The following is a 12578-nucleotide window of genomic DNA, read 5'->3' on the forward strand; positions in this document are numbered from 1 at the left end:
GCAGAGGCAGCCAGACTTGCCACCGTCGAAAGCCGATATTGCAGACGAAACATCAACGGCTTAATGAACAAAAGGCTGTCTTGTATGCCAAACTGACACCTCTGACAGTACTGCTGAACTGGCGGCCTTGCGCAAAGGGTTGGAAGTACTCGAAGAGAAGGTTCGGGCAAGAGCAACAAAATCGGCTTATTGAAGCTGAGGCATCTTTCATTGTTCACTTCCTCAAGGAAGCAGAAGGCCTCGAAGCTGCAGTGAAAACCGACTTGGTCGAAATCCGTGTCTTGAACACGCAGCTGGTAGATCTTGTGTAATTTGTACTAGAGTCGATGTCTGTGCATCGGCTGTACATTGTGAGAATTTTTTTTTACTGGCCGATTTTTCTATCGGCCCCCAACATTTCACTGCACATGTATCGCACATGTTCATCTGATTAGGTGCCCCCCGAGCCGAACTGGCTGTGTAATCATGGATATCGGCTCTGTAGTTAGCCAAGGCACTGTATTTGAACGTCGGCTCCGTTAGGACTAATGTTGACTCTCATCAGCCGACGTAAAACCGCTGCCCATTAGATCGATGTTGAACATAGGTAGAACGTATGGTGAGGATAATTTTGGCCGATTGCTGGAATCGGCTTCCATGTTGATTGAATCGCTCAATGAAGGTTTTGCAATGTTCCTCCATAGATCTTTGGGGCCGATCCCAAGGATCGGCCTCGCCACGTTTTGTCCATAGGTTTGTTCTTGCTATACGGTCAGGCCGGTGGATAAGACCAGCCTAACCCCGTCCTTCGTCACGTCGATGCGCTCGCAGTCGTCCAAATTGATGCCTGAGAGTGGCTCTTGGCCTGTTGTCTCCCAAGCGTTCATGCCAGCCGTTGAAATCTCGGCTGAGTCATCTGCATGGACGACCTCTACTTCATCTCCATCCCACTATATTACGCATTGGTGTATCGTGGATGCAATGCAACAGTTGGCGTGGATCCAATCTCTTCCTAGCAGGACAGCATAGGTGCTCTTGCTATCGACAATAAAGAACGTCGTAGGGATGGTTTTCCTTCCTACGGTCAGATCCACGTTCAGAACACCTTGTGCGTCAGACGCTTGGCCATTGAAATCGCTCAGTGTCACGTTGGTCTTGATCAGATCCGAGCTAGAGCGTCCCAACCGACGTAGCATGGAGTATGGCATAATGTTGACTGCCGCTCCGGTGTCCACCGGCATCTTGTTGACAAAGCTGCCCATTGATATAACCTCGCAAGTACAGGGCCTTCGTATGTCGGTAGCTTCTTTCTCGTGGCTTCTCAAAGATAATCGGCCGTGGGCCGCAGTCAAGTTGTGCCACAGGTGCTTCGTCTACTCCTGGAGCACTAAACTCCGTCGGAAGGATGAACACCATGTTTGTGCCAGCCGATGTTTCATCATCGGCTTTCTTTTGTCTGGGGCGCCACTCTTTCCTTTGTGGCCGACCTTCTTCGTCCAGGGTTCGCTGAATTTTAGCGGCCAGATCAGGCCGCGCCTTCCTCAACGTGTGCAGGTATAACCTTTCGGCTTCCTCCAAACCACGTAGTCGCTGAACCCTACGCTTTTGGGAACGGCTGAGTCCGTTAGGGCACCACCTTGGCCGGTGGTACTTATCTTCTTCTTCATCATCGTCTTCCAATTCCTCGAGATCTTCCACCCGAGAGGACTCAGCGTGCTTGTTCCGAGGCGGGAGAGGCCCTAGACGTTTGAACACGGACACGTTAGCTGCATCCTTCTTCTTCTGTCTACATTCTGGGCAGTTGCCGATTGTAGGCAATCAGCTCATTCCTGAATCCCAGCAGTGTCTGAAGAAGGGACAGTCCCAGTGCCTATCCTCGTCGTCTTGCTCTCTTGACCTTTCCTTGGCGTGGCGCTCATATCTCTCCTCGTCGCGATCATGCCGACGATGTCTCCTGGCGTCCCTAGCCAGACGATCTCTTTCATCATTGTCGTTGGGCCATCGGCGTTGGTCATATTGACTCACATACTTGTTGAGGAGGTGATCAGAGAGAGGTCGCTGATATCTCACATTCCTCACTTCTCCCTCTGTGATGTAGCGCTTGCCATCGTGACGGAGCCGATCGCGTGGAACGGATTCCTCTGTGTCCTTGCTATGAGAGCAGCTACCCTCGTCTCCGTCCTTACCAGAGTGGTGTCCAGGTCCTACCATGTTGATGTTGAACGAGAATCCTGGCTGGCACCCTCCAGGGTAAGTGCACTCCACCATGTTAACGGCGGGGAAGGGGTGTGTGTCGACTTTCATGGCGTACTGGCTGAAAATTAGACGCCCTTGTTCTATCGCCATTTGGACCTGCTGCCGCCACACCCTGCAGTCGTTGGTGGCATGGGTGAACGTGTTATGCCACTTGCAGTATGGCTTTCCGTTCAGCTCCTGCGTGTAACGGCCCAGGGTAGTATCCCTAATAGATCCGTTTGTTATTTTTCTTTTATGCATCATCATGGCATATGCATCATCTCATTCATGTTTTATCAAAATAAAATTATTTTTATAAACCCAAATTATTTTGTTTTCCCTCTCATATGGTTCCTAGATTAAACCTCCTCTTCTATTCATTTAACAAAACCTATAACAAAACTATATATTATGTTTACTATAAAACTTGGAACTTATTTTATCTTTATCTTTGCCTTTGTATTAAAATTCAAACTTTTATTTGAGTTGGTTTAAATCATGTTTGCAAACAGTTTTTAAAGGAGAAAAACCCCTAACCCCTTGCTGGACCCTTTCTCTTTTCTGGCCCAACCTCTTTTCTCTTTCCCTCCACCGCATCAGCCCAACCCGGCGGTTTTGCTCCAGCCCAGCTCGGCCCGCTTCAGTGGATGAAGCGGTACGACGCCACAGTGTTGTCGTCTTCCTCCCCTCACGAAAAGGGCGTGAGCCCCTCTGGTCCTCCACCGTCACAGCGCACCACGCCAACCACGCCGCGGCCACCTGCCCTCCTCCTCTTCTTTATAGCCCCGCAAACCCTAGCCACCAACCCTATTTCCTCTTCCATCTCTTGCCGCCGCCAGTTCTTCCTTTGCAAACTAAACGGGAGAAACCCCCATAGTACCGCCACCGCTTCCCGTCGACGGCGAATCCGGCCACCCGGCGCCGCGCCAAGACCACCAGGAGAAGCGCCATGACGTCCTTGTTCTTCACGCCAGAGGAATCGAGCTCGAGTGCCTCCTATCACCGACGGTTTCGCCGTTCCCCCGCTCCGGACTCCGCAGAACATCGTCGATTCCGGCCACCGCGGACCTCTTCCGTCCCTTCTGACCGCACCACCGGCCTCCTGGTGAGTTTGCGAACCCCGTAGACATGCTCGCCTCCTCCCTTGCTTCCGTTTCTGCAACCTCACCGCGGTGTCCGTCGCTACCGTGCAGAACCTCGTCGCCGGCCGCCCTCCGACGACCTTCCCCGGGCGGCGCTCCCCCTTTTCTGCGTCAGCGCATCGAGGCACACCCGACGCCCCTCACTCGCCTCCTGGGACGCCCCGTTCGCCCGCGCGCATCCGCGTCTGCCGCGGTGACCACGTTCCTGGAACGCGAGCGGCATCTCAACGACGAGCAAGCTTCGCCAGCTCAGCGCGCCACGTCGTTAGCCTGGACCCCACCTGTCAGCCTGCGGGTCAAACCCACCCCGGTGAGAAAAACCCGCCAGATCCAGATCTAAACCTTTTTGCGAAAAGGCCCCTGCCATGTTTGGAAACCTAACCCGCCGTCCCTAGCCCCTGTTCCTTTTGCTCAAAACCCCCTGCAGGTTTCTGTACCCAACCCGGGACCCCTTCAGCCCAGTCAGCTGCCTCGTCAGCCTCCCTGGACCCGCGCGTCAGTGACCCAGGGTTCATCTCCCCTCGGTGAGAAACGCCCCAGGCTTTCCTGTTTTTCTGAAAATTGCATATATGTGTCAAATCTTGCATAAATCATATCTTTTAAACCGTATTTCGAAATAAAAAGTGTTCTATATGAAAATTGATCAGAAAAATGTGCTGAACATGAATATGCCATCCATTCATCTGCTTGCATCTCGCATCATGTCGCGCATTGATAGTTTTGTATTATCACCTCACATATATGCGGAGTATTTCGGATACCGACTATGGTTTTCCCTGCTCTGTTTAATATTGAAGTAGCGCACCCCTGCCATGTCTATGCCATGCTAATCAACACTTAAATTTGCCGGTAGAAATGCAACTCCAACTCTAAATTTGCTTGTCTGGGGTTCCAACTCTGATTAATTGGATAAGTTGCATCGCATCATAATTGCCATGTCATGCATATCATCTTGATCATGCTGGATCTTCTTTATCCGTAGTAGTAAGACTTGCATACGTTGTGTGTTCCAGCATTTGCTTCTTCCTGGATAGGATCACGAAGTGGTGCGGTGAGATACGCCAAGTTCTCCGGATGTTCCTCGGCAAGCTTTAACAGGCAAGCATTTTCCCTTATACTCCTGCCCCTGCAGAAGTCGCTCACCTATTTTATTTTGCCTTCTCCCTTATGCTATCCTTGAGTTGCGTTCTTGTCACGTGTCCCTTCCACTTGTTACCTCAAGCAGCCTATATTGCCTCCACCAACCACCTACAGCTATTGCTTGGTTATCGGGTCTGCCTTGCGAGTCGTAGTGCATGCTAGTGCTGTTTTATCTCGTTACCGTTACCGCAATCTTATCGGGTTATCTGTTGGGAAATCATGACACATGCTACATGGTTATATCTGTGGAAGTATCATGGTTACTTGTTAATAATTGTTAAGCGGAGACATCGGTGGGTCAGTTGCTCGTTTTATGGCGGCTCACTTGTGTTTCTTTAAAGCTTAGGACCCGAGTTCCTGTTATCTGTTCCGAGACTGAGCGCTCTAACCACACGTGGGTATGCTTCTGGGTCTCCCCTCGACCACTGCCGAAATCTACAGCTTTGTCCAGTGGCCACAACTAGTTCGTAATGTTTTACCATTTGTTATTGCGTGCATGCCAGCTTGTTACTTATTTACTTTGGGAAGCCCCTGGGTGCCTTGTATCCCTTGTTTCTGGTATGCACGTATAGGTGGGCACGAGCGCTTATCGCGTGCTGAAGCGGGTCATTCGCCCCAGTGTGTGTTTTGACCCTCGGAAGTCGTGGTCGCAAACAGCTAGGTCCGTCTCGGAGATTCGGCCGGACTTCGATACGGGTTCAACTTAGTTAGGTGGCTTCCTGGACATTGTTGTCGTGAAGGAGAGTGCGAGTCGTGATATCCTTCCCTTGCTCGGTTGGGTTGATCGTGCGTGTGGGCACATTTGGGCACCCCTGCAGGGTTAAATCTTATCGATAAGCCGCGTCCGCGGTTATGGACGACTTGGAGCTGTATGACTCGACCATAGACAACTTACACCTGATGTTTCAATCATAATAACTTGCGTAGTAAGTTAGCACAACTTTAATAATAAATGGTTTAACTTGACAACCGTGTGAGTGCCCTTGTAAGTACTTCTTTGCGAGGGGGGAACGCATCGGCTGTGTTATGTTTGCAGAGTATAGAACTGTTAGTTTATGCGCTCTCTCACCTTCTCTGATAGACGATTGTTGTAGAGTGTCTCTATAGGTTTTTAGTGCTTGCGCGCTGCCGCTTAACCCCACCATATTGCCTATGACGTTCCTCTTGCGTCCTCTAAGTCCCCTGCGTGCCTCAAGTACAAAGGACGACTGGTTGACGAATGCTTATACGTCTTGAAGTCTTGTTAAGTACGAACCCGTACTTATTGCTGCTTCTACGGGATATAACCGGGCAGGTATGAAGATATGTTCGATGAAGACGACGCTAGTAAGGTTACCCTTCCGGCTTGGCCTGGGCAGGGTTATGGACGCCATCGATTATCTTCAGTACTCTTAGTCCAATTTGTATCTTGTCCGTACTCGGACGTATATGATCTTCTGTATGATTTGGATCTTTGTATTGTATATTTGTATCTTGACTCGTTGGAGTCGTTGTTGTAATATATATGTTTCTTGTGGGCTCTATTGTAATCCTGTTGTAATGTTACCTCTCGTGATTGATTCCACCCGCATCGCGTGCATGCTTCGGCGTGTACGAGGTGCTTGGTGGTGCGTCTCCTAGAATCGATATCGTGCGGATTTCGGCGGATTCGCCGGGATCCTCATGGTACCGGTTTTGGGGCGTCACAAGTTGGTATCAGAGCCAGGTTGACGGTACCCCACTAGTCCAGCCTGTAGGATAACCTTGCCAACGGACGCTGTTGTGTCTAGTGTCAAAACTATTTTCTAAAATTCGTTGGATAGATCTGATTAGTTCTTATTTTTTTCTTACCTATATTCTTTCTCCTCTTATCTATGCGAGTTTTGAGTCTTCTCTCTTATCTGAGTTTTCCGAGTCTTAGGTTTCGACATGGGTTGGACGATCCTTGCCTTTATCCTATTAGGTCCGATCTTTGGGGGATCTCGACTGAAGTGCATCATCGACAATGGAACAACAACTTCTTGTTAGTGGTGTCGCCTGATCTACGAGAAGTAAGAACTCTTGTTAGTGGTGTCGTGGAGATCAACACGTCGCCAGAAGATCCGATAGTTCACCTCTCTTCCCCCGTACCTGGACGTGGAATCTCGGGGCGAGATTCCTTGTTAGTGGTGTCGATTGTAACGGCCCAGGGTAGTATCCCTAATAGATCCGTTTGTTATTTTTCTTTTATGCATCATCATGGCATATGCATCATCTCATTCATGTTTTATCAAAATAAAATTATTTTTATAAACCCAAATTATTTTGTTTTCCCTCTCATATGGTTCCTAGATTAAACCTCCTCTTCTATTCATTTAACAAAACCCTATAACAAAACTATATATTATGTTTACTATAAAAGTTGGAACTTATTTTATCTTTATCTTTGCCTTTGTATTAAAATTCAAACTTTTATTTGAGTTGGTTTAAATCATGTTTGCAAACAGTTTTTAAAGGAGAAAAACCCCTAACCCCTTGCTGGACCCTTTCTCTTTTCTGGCCCAACCTCTTTTCTCTTTCCCTCCACCGCATCAGCCCAACCCGGCGGTTTTGCTCCAGCCCAGCTCGGCCCGCTTCAGTGGACGAAGCGGTACGACGCCACAGTGTTGTCGTCTTCCTCCCCTCACGAAAAGGGCGTGAGCCCCTCTGGTCCTCCACCGTCACAGCGCACCACGCCAACCACGCCGCGGCCACCTGCCCTCCTCCTCTTCTTTATAGCCCCGCGAACCCTAGCCACCAACCCTATTTCCTCTTCCATCTCTTGCCGCCGCCAGTTCTTCCTTTGCAAACTAAACGGGAGAAACCCCCACAGTACCGCCACCGCTTCCCGTCGACGGCGAATCCGGCCACCCGGCACCGCGCCAAGACCACCAGGAGAAGCGCCATGACGTCCTTGTTCTTCACGCCAGAGGAATCGAGCTCGAGTGCCTCCTATCACCGACGGTTTCGCCGTTCCCCCGCTCCGGACTCCGCAGAACATCGTCGATTCCGGCCACCGCGGACCTCTTCCGTCCCTTCTGACCGCACCACCGGCCTCCTGGTGAGTTTGCGAACCCCGTAGACATGCTCGCCTCCTCCCTTGCTTCCGTTTCTGCAACCTCACCGCGGTGTCCGTCGCTACCGTGCAGAACCTCGTCGCCGGCCGCCCTCCGACGACCTTCCCCGGGCGGCGCTCCCCCTTTCGCGTCGCCGCATCGAGGCACACCCGACGCCCCTCACTTCGCCTCTGGGACGCTTCGCCGCGCGCATCCGCGTCTGCCGCGGTGACCACGTTCCTGGAACGCGAGCGGCATCTCAACGATGAGCAAGCTTCGCCAGCTCAGCGCGCCACGTCGTCAGCCTGGACCCCACCTGTCAGCCTGCGGGTCAAACCCACCTCGGTGAGAAAAACCCGCCAGATCCAGATCTAAACCTTTTTGCGAAAAGGCCCCTGCCATGTTTGGAAACCTAACCCGCCGTCCCTGGCCCCTGTTCCTTTTGCTCAAAACCCCCTGCAGGTTTCTGTACCCAACCCGGGACCCCTTCAGCCCAGTCAGCTGCCTCGTCAGCCTCCCTGGACCCGTGCGTCAGTGACCCAGGGTTCATCTCCCCTCGGTGAGAAACGCCCCAGGCTTTCCTGTTTTTCTGAAAATTGCATATATGTGTCAAATCTTGCATAAATCATATCTTTTAAACCGTATTTCGAAATAAAAAGTGTTCTAATGAAAATTGATCAGAAAAATGTGCTGAACATGAATATGCCATCCATTCATCTGCTTGCATCTCGCATCATGTTACGCATTGATAGTTTTGTATTATCACCTCACATATATGCGGAGTATTTTGGATACCGACTATGGTTTTCCCTGCTCTGTTTAATATTGAAGTAGCGCACCCCTGCCATGTCTATGCCATGCTAATCAACACTTAAATTTGCCGGTAGAAATGCAACTCCAACTCTAAATTTGCTTGTCTGGGGTTCCGACTCCGATTAATTGGATAAGTTGCATCGCATCATAATTGCCATGTCATGCATATCATCTTGATCATGCTGGATCTTCTTTATCCGTAGTAGTAAGACTTGCATACGTTGTGTGTTCCAGCATTTGCTTCTTCCCGGATAGGATCACGAAGTGGTGCGGTGAGATACGCCAAGTTCTCCGGATGTTCCTCGGCAAGCTTTAACAGGCAAGCATTTTCCCTTATACTCCTGCCCCTGCAGAAGTCGCTCACCTATTTTATTTTGCCTTCTCCCTTATGCTATCCTTGAGTTGCGTTCTTGTCACGTGTCCCTTCCACTTGTTACCTCAAGCAGCCTATATTGCCTCCACCAACCACCTACAGCTATTGTTTGGTTATCGGGTCTGCCTTGCGAGTCGTAGTGCATGCTAGTGCTGTTTTATCTCGTTACCGTTACCGCAATCTTATCGGGTTATCTGTTGGGAAATCATGACACATGCTACATGGTTATATCTGTGGAAGTATCATGGTTACTTGTTAATAATTGTTAAGCGGAGACATCGGTGGGTCAGTTGCTCGTTTTATGGCGGCTCACTTGTGTTTCTTTAAAGCTTAGGACCCGAGTTCCTGTTATCTGTTCCGAGACTGAGCGCTCTAACCACACGTGGGTATGCTTCTGGGTCTCCCCTCGACCACTGCCGAAATCTACAGCTTTGTCCAGTGGCCACAACAAGTTCGTAATGTTTTACCATTTGTTATTGCGTGCATGCCAGCTTGTTACTTATTTACTTTGGGAAGCCCCTGGGTGCCTTGTATCCCTTGTTTCTGGTATGCACGTATAGGTGCGGCACGAGCGTTTATCGCGTGCTGAAGTGGGTCATTCGCCCCAGTGTGTGTTTTGACCCTCGGAAGTCGTGGTCGCAAACAGCTAGGTCCGTCTCGGAGATTCGGCCGGACTTCGATACGGGTTCAACTTAGTTAGGTGGCTTCCTGGACATTGTTGTCGTGAAGGAGAGTGCGAGTCGTGATATCCTTCCCTTGCTCGGTTGGGTTGATCGTGCGTGTGGGCACATTTGGGCACCCCTGCAGGGTTAAATCTTATCGATAAGCCGCGTCCGCGGTTATGGACGACTTGGAGCTGTATGACTCGACCATAGACAACTTACACCTGATGTTTCAATCATAATAACTTGCGTAGTAAGTTAGCACAACTTTAATAATAAATGGTTTAACTTGACAACCGTGTGAGTGCCCTTGTAAGTACTTCTTTGCGAGGGGGGAACGCATCGGCTGTGTTATGTTTGCAGAGTATAGAACTGTTAGTTTATGCGCTCTCTCACCTTCTCTGATAGACGATTGTTGTAGAGTGTCTCTATAGGTTTTTAGTGCTTGCGCGCTGCCGCTTAACCCCACCATATTGCCTATGACGTTCCTCTTGCGTCCTCTAAGTCCCCTGCGTGCCTCAAGTACAAAGGACGACTGGTTGACGAATGCTTATACGTCTTGAAGTCTTGTTAAGTACGAACCCGTACTTATTGCTGCTTCTACGGGATATAACCGGGCAGGTATGAAGATATGTTCGATGAAGACGACGCTAGTAAGGTTACCCTTCCGGCTTGGCCTGGGCAGGGTTATGGACGCCATCGATTATCTTCAGTACTCTTAGTCCAATTTGTATCTTGTCCGTACTCGGACGTATATGATCTTCTGTATGATTTGGATCTTTGTATTATATATTTGTATCTTGACTCGTTGGAGTCGTTGTTGTAATATATATGTTTCTTGTGGGCTCTATTGTAATCCTATTGTAATGTTACCTCTCGTGATTGATTCCACCCGCATCGCGTGCATGCTTCGGCGTGTACGAGGTGCTTGGTGGTGCGTCTCCTAGAATCGATATCGTGCGGATTTCGGCGGATTCGCCGGGATCCTCATGGTACCGGTTTTGGGGCGTCACACTGCGCCATGGGGATCTTGTGGCCTTCGGGTACCTTTAGCTGCTTCTCCTTAAGTAAGAGGTCGAAAATCTGCTCAGCTTTGGTAACGTCGAAGTCAAACCCTCTGGGAGGACCTTGTGGCTTAACCCACTTGCAGGACACGGGGCTTGCCCCCCGAGTCCATTCAGCCACTGCTACCTCTTGATCTCCCGCAAAGCCTTCGTCTTCATCTGCCTCAACCAGGACCACCGCACGCTTGAATTTATCCTGGTATACATCTGGGTGGCATTGTTCATATGCGATGCCTTCGCACCATGTGCGCCGGTTGAAGGGTAGTTCTGCTTGGGAGGCCACGTCCTTGATCGGTGATGCGAGATCCACCACCGCCAACTCGATCGCTTCTTTTTCATCCACACGAGCCGAATAGCATCGGTTCCTAACGGTCTGAAGCGCTGGACGTATTCTCGACATCAAGTTTCTCCGCACTTCTGTCGCACTTGTGCTAAATCGGCAATGCCAGCCTCGGAAGCCTCTGAATGATACTGCATGTGGAACTGCTCTTCCAACTGCTTCCAAGTCCGGATTGAGTCTGGTGGCAGCGATGTGTACCACCCGAAAGCCGATCCTGTGAGGGACTGTGCGAAGAACCTCACACGCAGCTCATCTGATGCTGAGATCGTGCCCAGCTGTGCCAAATATCGACTCACATGCTCGATGGAGCTGGAACCATCTGATCCATTAAACTTGGAGAAATCATGGAGCCGATATTTGGGTGGTAGCGGGATCAACTCGTACTCGTTGGGGTACGGCTTGGAATAGCCGATTGTCCTCCTTTTCGGCACCATGCCGAACTGGTCTCTCAGGATTGTATCGATTCGATCCGCGGTGCCGGCTGCAGGAGTCGAACTACGAAGATTCGCCGGAGTGGCATACTTAGCCAGCCATGCTTGCTTTTCCAGCTCCGAGCCAACCGCAGGAGCTGAGCTCTCGGAGGTTTGTCGGAGTGGCATACTTAGCTAGCCACGTCTGCTTCTCAAGATCTGTTCCCGAAGTTCCTCCCCGCTGTTCCAGAAGTCCCCGTCGTTGCGCTCTGGTTTGTGAGTGCCCGCTATCGCAGCCTGCACGTATGTGCACGTGTATCCGTGAGGGATCTCCTTAGGCGCCTCATGCAAGAACCGGTAGTCGCTAGGGTCACCACCGATCTTGTAGACGACGTATGCCGGTGAATTCGGCACTTCGGTGCCGCCAACGCGAATGGCAGCGGTTGAGGGGACTGGAGTGGGATCTCTCCTTGGTAAGTCCCTAGAGCTGGTCCCGACGGAGAGTATCGATGCCTCATGATTTCCTGGATCACCCGAAGAGCGACACGCTCCAAAGTGTTCACCAGCTCTCGTAATGGCGGTGTAGCGAATGAGCTACCATGAAGTTAATCTCCCGACGCAGAGACCTGGTGTGTTCTTCGACGGGGCGACAGGTCCACTCCATCGAGCGCGCCTTCAGGTGAGAACCCTTTCCACCCGATGCCATGTGAGCGGGTTACGTGAAAAGAGCCGATGAGGTCGGCTTCGAGGATTGCTTTGACCTCGTCATACTTCTTCTTGAGCTCCTCGCCGATCCTCGTACGTGATCGGAGTGCCTTCCGCCATCTCAGATGTAGATGGCGATGCGGTTGATGTCCAAGATGGTCCCACCGGGCGTGCCGAATGTGTTGCGGTCGAGAAACCCACCGGCGAGCAGCGACGGGCAACACAAAGAGAGCCGGGAGGCTCCCAGACTGCTACCGGCCCTGGTCCCTCCGAGCGACGGCCCGCAAAGACTCGGCACGCAAGTCCGATGCCGGTGCAAGGGCGTGCCACCTGACTCTATACCCGGTCGAGAAGGTGATGGATGTGCCTCGCTTAGTTTCCTCGCATGGCATACACGTAAACATTAAATACGAGCCTCGATCGGCTCTCGGGTTGTCCCGTGAATCGGCTCAAAGAGCCGATCCACCCATGATCCGTACGAGGTGTACGAATATATGGTGGTCCTGCTTGATCAAAATAAAGCTAAAACGACCTACTACGATTTAGGGTTTTCACCACATAATCGGAACATCCTACTCGTGATTGAGCCTGGCGGCCACGCATGGTGATCGTAAACCGACCCTAGACAAGGCCTAAAAACCAACACGAAGTTGATCCCCGGA

The 12578-nt window shown here is 50.8% G+C and overlaps 2 long non-coding RNA genes across 2 annotated transcripts; both read left to right on the forward strand.

Moving 5' to 3' along the window:
* Positions 1–3099: 3099 nt before the first annotated feature.
* LOC139831020 (uncharacterized) lies at positions 3100–6017 on the forward strand. The gene is made up of 4 exons (XR_011744976.1): positions 3100–3319; positions 3408–3666; positions 4370–4454; positions 5791–6017. It is a non-coding gene; the product is annotated as an uncharacterized lncRNA (long non-coding RNA).
* A 1754-nt stretch (positions 6018–7771) lies between these two features.
* On the forward strand, positions 7772–10370 carry LOC139831021 (uncharacterized). Its single transcript, XR_011744978.1, has 3 exons — positions 7772–7894; positions 8597–8681; positions 10019–10370. It is a non-coding gene; the product is annotated as an uncharacterized lncRNA (long non-coding RNA).
* The last annotated feature ends 2208 nt before the right edge of the window (positions 10371–12578 follow it).

The sequence above is a fragment of the Lolium perenne genome, chromosome 1 (assembly GCF_019359855.2).
Source record: "Lolium perenne isolate Kyuss_39 chromosome 1, Kyuss_2.0, whole genome shotgun sequence".
Classification (NCBI taxonomy): Eukaryota; Viridiplantae; Streptophyta; class Magnoliopsida; order Poales; family Poaceae; genus Lolium; species Lolium perenne.